At 37.1% G+C, this 9,693-nt stretch overlaps 1 pseudogene; it reads right to left on the minus strand.

Annotated features, from left to right (window-relative positions):
- Positions 1 to 7,287: 7,287 nt before the first annotated feature.
- Positions 7,288 to 7,440, minus strand: LOC123827666 (annotated as a pseudogene).
- Between the last annotated feature and the right edge of the window lie 2,253 nt (positions 7,441 to 9,693).

Consider the following 9,693-nt stretch of genomic DNA (forward strand, 5'->3'; position numbering starts at 1 on the left):
TGCTTCCTGCAAGTGAATGATGCTCTTCCGGGTGCTTCCCTGGTGCTGATTCCCAGGTGGGTGGGCTTGTGTACCCCACAAGGACCCCGAGGCCCCTCAAACAGACCCTTCTGAGAGACTGGCAGTTTCTACCACTACCACAAACCCCAGAAGTTTTTACAGCCAGAGGTTATAAGACTCAATATCCTGGTGCTAGAACTCGGGGTTGCATGGTCTGTCCTGTGCTGAGATTGCTCACTCCTCAGTTGTTCCTCCCAGTTTTTATCCACCCACAAATGTAGAACCACCTGGTCTGCCAGCCACCATCTTGCCACAGCCCTCTCTGCCCCCAGCTGCCCATCTCCACCACTCCTACTGATCTGAATGAATGTTTCTTCTTTAACTCCTTGGTTGTTGGACGTCCATACAGTTCGACTTTGGCAGTTCTGGTTGTGTTTTATTTTTAAATAGGTTGTTATCCTTCCTTTGGTTTTCTGAACAGGTGAAGCATATCTACCTATGTCTCCATCTTGCCTGAAAGAGATGGGTGCATATTTGAACTCAACATTTAATATATACTTTTTTTAGCTTTAATATGATTATTTTTTTCCCAAGGAAGTTGCATACTTGGTAAAGTTGGTAATAATAACATGATCTATTTGATATTTTGGCTGTTTAATACCAAAATTTCTGAAAGTAATATTATTATTAATATTATTATTCATTTCACTCTCTCAAATAAAAAGTAAGTCCTAAAACTCATCTACAAATGGGAATAATCCCCTTTTCCGGTAGCATAGACCTCTTGTGTACAGTATTGAATTCTCTTTGTCTAGCCACAGATGCAGGAACTAGTTCTGCACAGGCTCAACTTCTTCTTGCAGGCCTAACCTAACAGGGCATGGACTCAAGTATTTCAGGTATGGTACCATGCCTCTTCTGCTCTGGGAGCTCCCTGAGGCTGAAAGAATCTGCTTCTGAGATCTATTTCATTAGGCTTCTCAGAAAGCCCCTCCACTTGAGCAACTCTTGTGGTGGACAACTGAACAATTCACCTTGTAAGTACCCTCCCTTCTTCCCTTTTCCCCACTCTACCTCCTTCATATCTTTGAATAGTCCATGCTTTCGTTTTAAACTTTGTTTTTTCAGGAAACCCAAGTTAGGGCATCAGAACATTGCAGTTAAAAGAAATCACCAGTAAACACTAATAATTAAAATCTTTTCATTATGAATATTTATGAATAATCACAAAAATAGAGAGAGGGGTAAAAACAGAACCCCATAATCCCTTCACCCATATAACTTTTCCAGAGTATCATAGAAATAGATTCCTAGACAACATTTTTCTTGGACAGCAATCAAAAGGCAAATACACATATAATTTTGCTAGTTAGTACTAAATTACCCTTCATAAGGATTGTATGCTTGTAGATTCCTCTTGACAACAAAATATGAGAGAGCCCACTTCCTTATAGCCACCTTAACAAAGTGTACTGTCAAACCTTTGGATTTCTGCCAATCTCATACATGTAATTTAAATTGTATCCTCTTATAGACAAAATTGAGCAAATTTTTGTGCTTTTTGCAAATTCTTCCTCATATCTCTTGACCACTTTTAATAGAATTTGCTTTTTCTTCTCATTTTCAGGTCTTTTGTAATAGCGACATTAACACTTTATCTATCATATCATTTAAAAGTATTATTTTCAGTTTTTTTCATTTTACTTTAATTTGGTGTTTCCTTGCATTTCTTTTGACTATACCTTTAGAAAATGAAGGACTCACAAAGTAATCATTGAGAAGAGATTGATGTAAAAGATTATGCTAAATAAATATTAAGAGTGAATTAACCTTCTCCAAATACTTTAATGAAGATTTACAAGTATAAGTTTCAAGTTTACAAGTTATCTCATACCATCCAACACTTGGCAGTCAACATTTTGTCTAATTGTCTGGGTCTTTTTGTATTTTTTTAACTTTAAATCATTTTTATTTTTCAATTACAGTTGACATACATTATATTAGTTTTAAGTATTCAACCCAGTGATTAACTCTGCTGATGCCTTGACATTTATACATTTGTATAACTTACTAAGTGATCACCTCAATAAATGTAGTACCCATCTGACACCAGATATGCTTACTATCTTATTACTGGCTCTATTTCTTATGCTGTACTACACACCCATGTAACTGTTCTGTAACTACCACTTTGTATTTCTTAATCCCTTCACCTTTTTCACCCATCTCCCCCAAACCTCTTCCATCTGGCAACTGTCAATTTGTTCTCTGTATCTGATAATGATAATGACTAGAAAAGAAATATGGACAAGGAAGAATTTCTTTCACTGAACTCTGTATAATGCCAATTTAAAATACTTGAAAGATTAAATAAACAATGCAGCACCAAAATGAATAAATGCACAGCTACTAATTCCACTGTTTTAATATCTATTTAACAGTTTGAACTTCAATGATTTTGTTATAATTCTATTATAATATCTCATATAAATAATTTTCTGATAATTCGTAAGTGACTTATTAAAACCAAATTTAAGTAATGACTAAGTGATAATACTGATGAAATGTTTTTTCTTGATTTTTTTTAGTTACACAACTATTAGTAATTTAAAAAAGAATGCATTTTAATTTTAAAGATACTATTCAATATATGATTTAAAGTTTGCACTTAGCAAATGGAATGCAGCACCTCATGGCTCACATTTTGTTTCATTTTTTTTATGTCTTAACCCAAATACAGACTCCATGTGGTCACCATAGAATGACAGAATTAAGTGGAAGTTCTTTGTCTTTTGCAGTTAGAGTGTTGTCATTATATATTTTGAATCTTCTGTTTAAATGAAAGAATAAAGTTACATAAAACATCTAAAATAAGCTTAATGATTTCTAAACCATTACAAAGTTGTTTAAAAATGAAAACATGTGCTGAGTCTATGAGTGTTAAAAGCTGGCTATTCAATTGGGAATTCTTGAAATTAACTTCTGGTAATAATACAATACTTACTAAAGAATAAGTGATAAAAATGTGCTAACTTTAAGCTTGTTAAAACTTAGCAGTAGTCAGAGCAATATTTTAGGCTTTAGATCAATGCAAGATTTGAGGGAAGAGGGATATTTTTGTTGCTGACATTGTTTAAAATTATAAGCACATGGTAATAATAAAAAGCAGATATTTTCAAAATCTCTGTGGACCATATATATACCCCTTTATTGCCTGATCCCGAGAAAGATGTCACTTGGGCCACTACTACGTGGCAAAGAATGTGGAGAAAAATTGATAAATGAATAGGAGGAGTAGTTCAAAAGGGAACCACACCCAGTCCATGCTCTTGGAGAGTTTATGTTGCAGGTGGAGTAAGACAAACTCTGATTTTAATGGTCTTATCATACCTTTCTGAAAGAGAATATATCTGGTGAGAGTGAATAGCTGAGAATGTGCTTTGGCTTGAGATGGACAAAATTCTTCCCTTGGACAGACTCTAGCCAGGCTCCCCGGAGTACTCTTCTGGATAAGTACCAACCTTGGCCTATAAAGGGTTGAACAAAATATTAACATAGTTTCTAACAGCTCAAGACCACATCTCTTTGATGACTCTGACCTCCTTCAAGTGCCTGCCTGCGAAAACTCAAGGCTGTCTTAAGACTTTACTGTTTGTTCCACTCAGCATGTGAAGATAGGACCTCTTTCACCCAGCCAGTTAAAGAATCCAGTAAGCTACCACTTCACACTGGTCAGAATGGCCATCATAAACAAATCAACAAGCAGCAAGTGCTGGAGAGGTTGTGAAAAAAAAGGGAACCCTAGTGCACTCTTTGTAGGAATGCAGACTGGTGCAGCCCCTGTGGAAAACAGTATGGAATTTCCTCAAAAAACTACAAATGGAACTGCCTTTTGACCCAGCAATTCCACTGCTGGGATTATACCCTAAGAATCCTGAAACACCAATCCAAAAGAACCTATGTACCCCAATGTTCATAGCAGCATAATTTACAGTAGTCAAGTGTTGGAAGCAACCTAAGTGCCCATCAGTAACTGAGTAGATCAAAAAACTGTGGTACATTTACCCAATGGAATACTACTCGGCAGAAAGAGAAAAGGAGCTTCTACCCTTTGTGACAGCATGGATGGAACTGGAGAGCATTATGCTAAGTGAAATAAGCCATGTGGTGAAAGACAAATACCATATGATCTCACCAATAAGTGGAACCTGATCATCAAAACAAGCAAGCATGCAAAATACAGCCAGAAACATTGAAATAAAGAACAAACTGACAGTAGCCTGAGGAGCAGGGGGGATAACAGGAGGGAAAAGGGAAGGGTCATTAAGGGACATGTATAAAGAACACATGGACAAAACCAAAGCGGGGTAGAATGGGGGGGGATGGGTGGGGGAAGCATGGTGGGGGTGGGGAATGGAAAAAACTACTTGAACAACAATTAAAAAAAAAAAAAGAATCCAGATGGATTTCACACTCATCAATCTCTTTTCTTGCTGTTTGTAATTTTTCACTTTTCTGACTTTAATGAGCCCCCATCCACCCTTCTCTCTATTCCTTCATTCTTTCTTTAAAATGTCTAGTCACTTTTTACAAATCAAAGTTGAGTTCCTTTTCCTCTGGACCCTTCCTTACTGCAATAGCCTTTTACCAGTTGAGATCTGCCCATACTGCATTAATTAGTGCCCAGATTTGTTTATCTTTTACAGGACTTACAAATCATTCTAAATATATACAGAGATTATATGAAGCAGAGGTACCACTGAGGTAAGATCCACAAGAAAATTTTGCTACAGAAAGTTTTACAAATGGAATATATTTGATTCTGTTGAATGTAGCTAGAAATAAAAGTTAAACCAAGCAGACTGGTGAAAACTGGAGCAGTTTGCTCATCTGCAGGAACAAGCAGTAGAGACGAAGATTTTAATTAAATGCTTCGCAGCTGCCAGAAGAAGAGCCTATGCTAGATGGAGAGAGAAGCTTGTAGGGTACACTAGTTAACGGTAATTGCTGAAACATAAATTTGTAAATAACTTGCAGATTTTTAAATTTCAGGAGTCTCCAGACCAAACAAAAGCTTCCACTTTTCCAGCAAGTTGTATGAGATGAGATCAAAGGGCTGAGGCACTTATGGGAACTTGCAAAAAGTCAAGCAACTTAATACTTTTATATGGGATATTGCCAAGTTACAGCACCACTATGGCAATAAATGTGGTGATGTGACTGCAAGTCATATATACACAAAGACATAAATTTTCTGCTTATTAAATGCTGACACCACATTTGTTAATTTGTTCATTTATTCTGTAAAATATTTGATAGTTATTGAGTGTTAGACACTGAGCTATGCAGTGGATATTCATGGAAACACCTTCAAAAGAAATGTAACATACCTATTTAAAAAATAAATGAACAGAGCTTAGAGACCTGATATAGAGAAGATAGAAGTACTCCAGAAGTGTTTACTCATCTGTTCTTGAATCCATTCCTTGCCCTGCCCAGCTTTGCTCTGTATCTGAGGAGATCTGAATTTTCAGGCTGCATCTCCCAAGCTGAGGTGGATTTTGGCTGAGTCTGGCCAAAGAGAGGCACTGATGAGAAAACAAATGATGGCAGAATTAGAGAAGCCAAGTGATTGTCCCATTACACTACTCAGGTAGCATCTTTGATAATATCCTCCTTCCTTCCACAGCTCCAAATTCTGCTTGACAGGCCCAGCTTCTGGCTTGTGGTGTGCCAGCTTAGCTCCTGAGAGCTGAAGCTGGCGTGTCTTCCAAACTGCATTTAGTGATGAATAGGTAGCTTGAAATCTACATGTTTAGATATTTACACCACAGAAATTGGTAAACAAGTTTTGCTCTTCCTCAGAGAGTCAGATGTTAAACTGACACACTGCTGGTTCTAGAAATGACTCTTTGAGTTGTTCCTCAAACTTTATTTATTTATTTATGTATTTATTTAAGGTTGACACTGTAAAGGATGTCCCCATCTTTCCCCGCTTTGTCCACCTCCACCCACCTCCCACTCCCATTCCCTGTAGCTGTCGCCACACTGTTATCTGTGTCTTTGAGTTTTGCATATATGTTCTTTGGCTAATTTTTTCACCTCTGTTCACCCAGTTCCCCCATCACCTCTTCCCTCTAACAGCTGTAAGTCTGTTCCATGGGTTAATCCCTGTGTTTCTATTTAATTTGTCAGTTTATTTTGCTCATTAGATTCCATATATAAGTGAGATCATATGATATGTGTCTTTTTTTCTGACTGGTCTATTTCACTTAGCATGATAACCTCCAAGTCCATCCATGCTGTTGCAGAAGGTAAGATTTCCTTTTTTTTACTGCTGTGTTAGTATTCCACTGTATAAATGTACCACCATTTATGATCCACTCATTTACCGATGGGCACTTAGGCTATTTCCAGATGTTGGCTATTGTAAATAATGCTGCTATGAACATAAGGGTGCATATATTCTTTCAAATTGGTGTTTCAGGATTTTTGGGATACATTCTCAGCAGTGGGATCACTGGGTCAAAAGGCAGCTTCCTTTTCAATTTTTTGAGGAAACTCCATGCTGTTTTCCATAGTGGCTGCACCAATCTGCATTCCCACCAAGAGTGCACTAGGGTTCCCTTTTCTCCACATCCTTGCCAACACTTGCTATGTGTTGATTTATTGATGATAGTCATTCTGGCAGGTGTGAGATGATATCTCATTGTGGTTTTAATTTGCATGTCTCTGATGACTAGTGAAGTTGAGTAGTTTTTAATGTCTGTTGGCCATCTGTGTGCCCTCTTTGAAGAAATGTCTATTTATATCTTTTTCCAATTTTTAAATTGAATTGTCTGTTCTACTGGTGTTCTTTACATATTTTAGAAATTAACCCTTTGTCAGTGTATCATTGATGAATATGTTCTCCCATTCAGTGGTCTCCCTTTTCATTTGATTGCTGATTTCTTTTGCCGTGCAGAAGCTTTTTAATTTGATGTAGTCTTATATGTTTATTTTTTCCTTTATTTCTCTTGTCCTACAAGAGACATATCAGCACAAATGTTGCCACTACAGTTGTCTGAAAATTTACTGCCTGTGTTTTCTTCCAAGATTTAAAATTTTTTTATTGTTTTTCAAGTACAGTTTTCTTCTCAGATTTTTAAAGAAGATTTATTTACTTATTTTCAAAGAGAGGAGAAGGAAGGGAGAAAGAGAGAGAGAGAAGCATGTGTGGTTGTCTCTCACACACACCCAACAGGGGACCTAGTCTGCAACCCAGGCAAGTACCCTGACTGGGAATTTAACTGGTGACCCTTTGGTTCACAGGCTGGTACTTAATCCACATCAGCCAGCACTTTTCCAGGATTTTTATGGTTTCACCACTTACATTTAGGTATTTTAAACTGATAAGAGCAGATACTACGTTTGGTCTTAGCCCAAAGGCTGAGAAGTGATTATATTTAGGTCCTTTACCCACTTTGAGTTTATTCTTGTGTGTGGTGTAAGTTGGTGATCTAGTGTTATTATTTTGCATGTACTTGTCCAATTTTCCCAACAGTATTTATTAAAGGAATTGTCTTTACTGCATTTTATGTTCTTGCATCCTTTGTCATAGATTAATTGACTATGTAGGCGTGGGTTGATTTCTGGGCTCTCTGTTCTGTTCCATTAATCTATATGCCTGTTCTTATGCCAGTACCAGGCTGTTTGATTACAATGGCCTTGTAGTATCTCTTGGTATCAGGTATTGTGATCCTTTCAACTTTGTTCTTTCTCAAGATTGTTGAGACTATTTGGGGTCTTTTTTGTTTCCATATAAAATTCTGTAATATTTGTTTTAGATCTGTGAAATATTCCGTTGGTATTTTAATAGAAATTATGTTGAATCTATAGATTTTTCTGGGTAGTATGGACATTTTAATGATATTAACTCTTCCAACCAATGAATATGGTATATACCAGTGGTCCTCAACCCTTTTGGCACCACGTACCGGTTCTGTGGAAGATGGAGGCTGGGGGTGGTGGAGGGACAAGAGGTGGAGTTCAGGTGAGCTTTGCATGCAGCCAGATCACTAACGGGCTGTGGACTGGTACCAGCCTGCAGCCAGGGGTTGGAGACTTCCACTTATGTATCTTCCTCAATTTATTTCTTCAATGTCCTGTAGTTTTCCAAGTACAGGTCTTTTACCTCCTCCGTTAAATTTATCCTTATGTACCTTATTTTTTGTTGCAAAAGTAAATGAGATTTTTTTTTAGAAATGTACAGCCTTCCAAAACAGAATCAGGAAGAGCCAGAGAATTTTAATAGACTGATTATAACTAATGTAATTGAAGCAGTAATAAAAAGACTCCCAACAAATGAAAGCCCTGGATTAGATAACTTCAACGGCTTCACAGGGGAATTTTACCAAACATTCAGAGAAGAAATAACACGAGTTCTTATCTCACTATTCCAAAAATTTCAAGAGAAGAGAAGGCTTCCAAGATCTCTTATGAAGCCAGCATTATCCTAATTCCAAAACCAGATAAAGACACTACAAAAAAAGAAAATTATAGGCCAATATCCCTCATGAACATAGATGCTAAAATCCTCAAGAAAATATTAGCAATTTAGATCCAGCAATACATTAAAAAGATCATATACCATGATCCAGTGGGATTTATTACTCAAACTCTAGAGATAGTAGTTGGCTTTCTGCTATTGTTAATTCTCTCAGTTGCCTCAACTTCTCAATTGTTCCTTCCTCTGTGTAATTAATTACTTGTATCAAATCCCCTCTATGTAGAGGAGTTCTGTTTTTCTCATGGTATCTTCATGGACAGAGAAGGGTACCTCACGTGAACTTGGATATTCAGGGAAATGTCTTCTTAAGAAATGTAATATACTTATTAAAAAATAAAATGAGCAGAAGTTTGCAATAGGATGACAGGAGAAGGAAAAGGTATGATTCAACATATGTTCATATTTCTGGTTTGGGAATGTAGGTGGATAACAGTGCCATTTGTTAAGAGAGGAAGCAGAAGCAGAGGAACAAGTTTGGGGTTGGGAGTGGAAGTGTTAATTGGAGGTGCTCATGGAGTCCCAAGGACAAATGTCCAGGAGGGTTTGATAGAATCAGAATACAGAAGGGATATCTTCTCCTGAAATGCCCCTCCTCTTATTGATCCTTTAGTTACTTAGTAGATTATTTCATCCCTTTTCTGTATCTTCTATTCCTGGTTTTGTTGACATATGCTCACTTCTCCCCTATTTTAAAACAAAGACAACAAAAAGCAAAACCTAAAAAACTTAAGTTGTTAAAGTACATGCTTTCCACCAGCTGTTATCTTTCTTTTCCCCTACATGAGTAATTTTGTTTCCATGGCGGCTGTTTCTACTTCCCTCTCTCCCTCTCCCCCTCAGTCCTTTTGAAACCTCACTTCTACCCTGACTCTTCTGAAACTGACCTCAGCAAAAACAAGAGTGACTTGTTTTTTGCTAAATCCATGAGGCTCTCAGCTCCTAGCTAGCCAGAGGTGGTAAATTTGGGTGAGTGACCAGTATATAGCAAATATTCAGTAAATAGGAGTTGATATTATTATGGTTGGGCCTAACTGATATTTTAAAAATGGTACTGCTAAATTTGATTTTTTTCCCCCAGGAAGAATTATCTTTATGAATCATCACTTTGTCAGACCATTTCAAACAATTGGCAAATTAAGTTGGGG

The sequence above is a fragment of the Phyllostomus hastatus genome, unplaced genomic scaffold, assembly GCF_019186645.2.
Source record: "Phyllostomus hastatus isolate PE091 unplaced genomic scaffold, TTU_PhHast_1.1 phas_contig_86, whole genome shotgun sequence".
In the NCBI taxonomy this organism is placed as follows: Eukaryota; Metazoa; Chordata; class Mammalia; order Chiroptera; family Phyllostomidae; genus Phyllostomus; species Phyllostomus hastatus.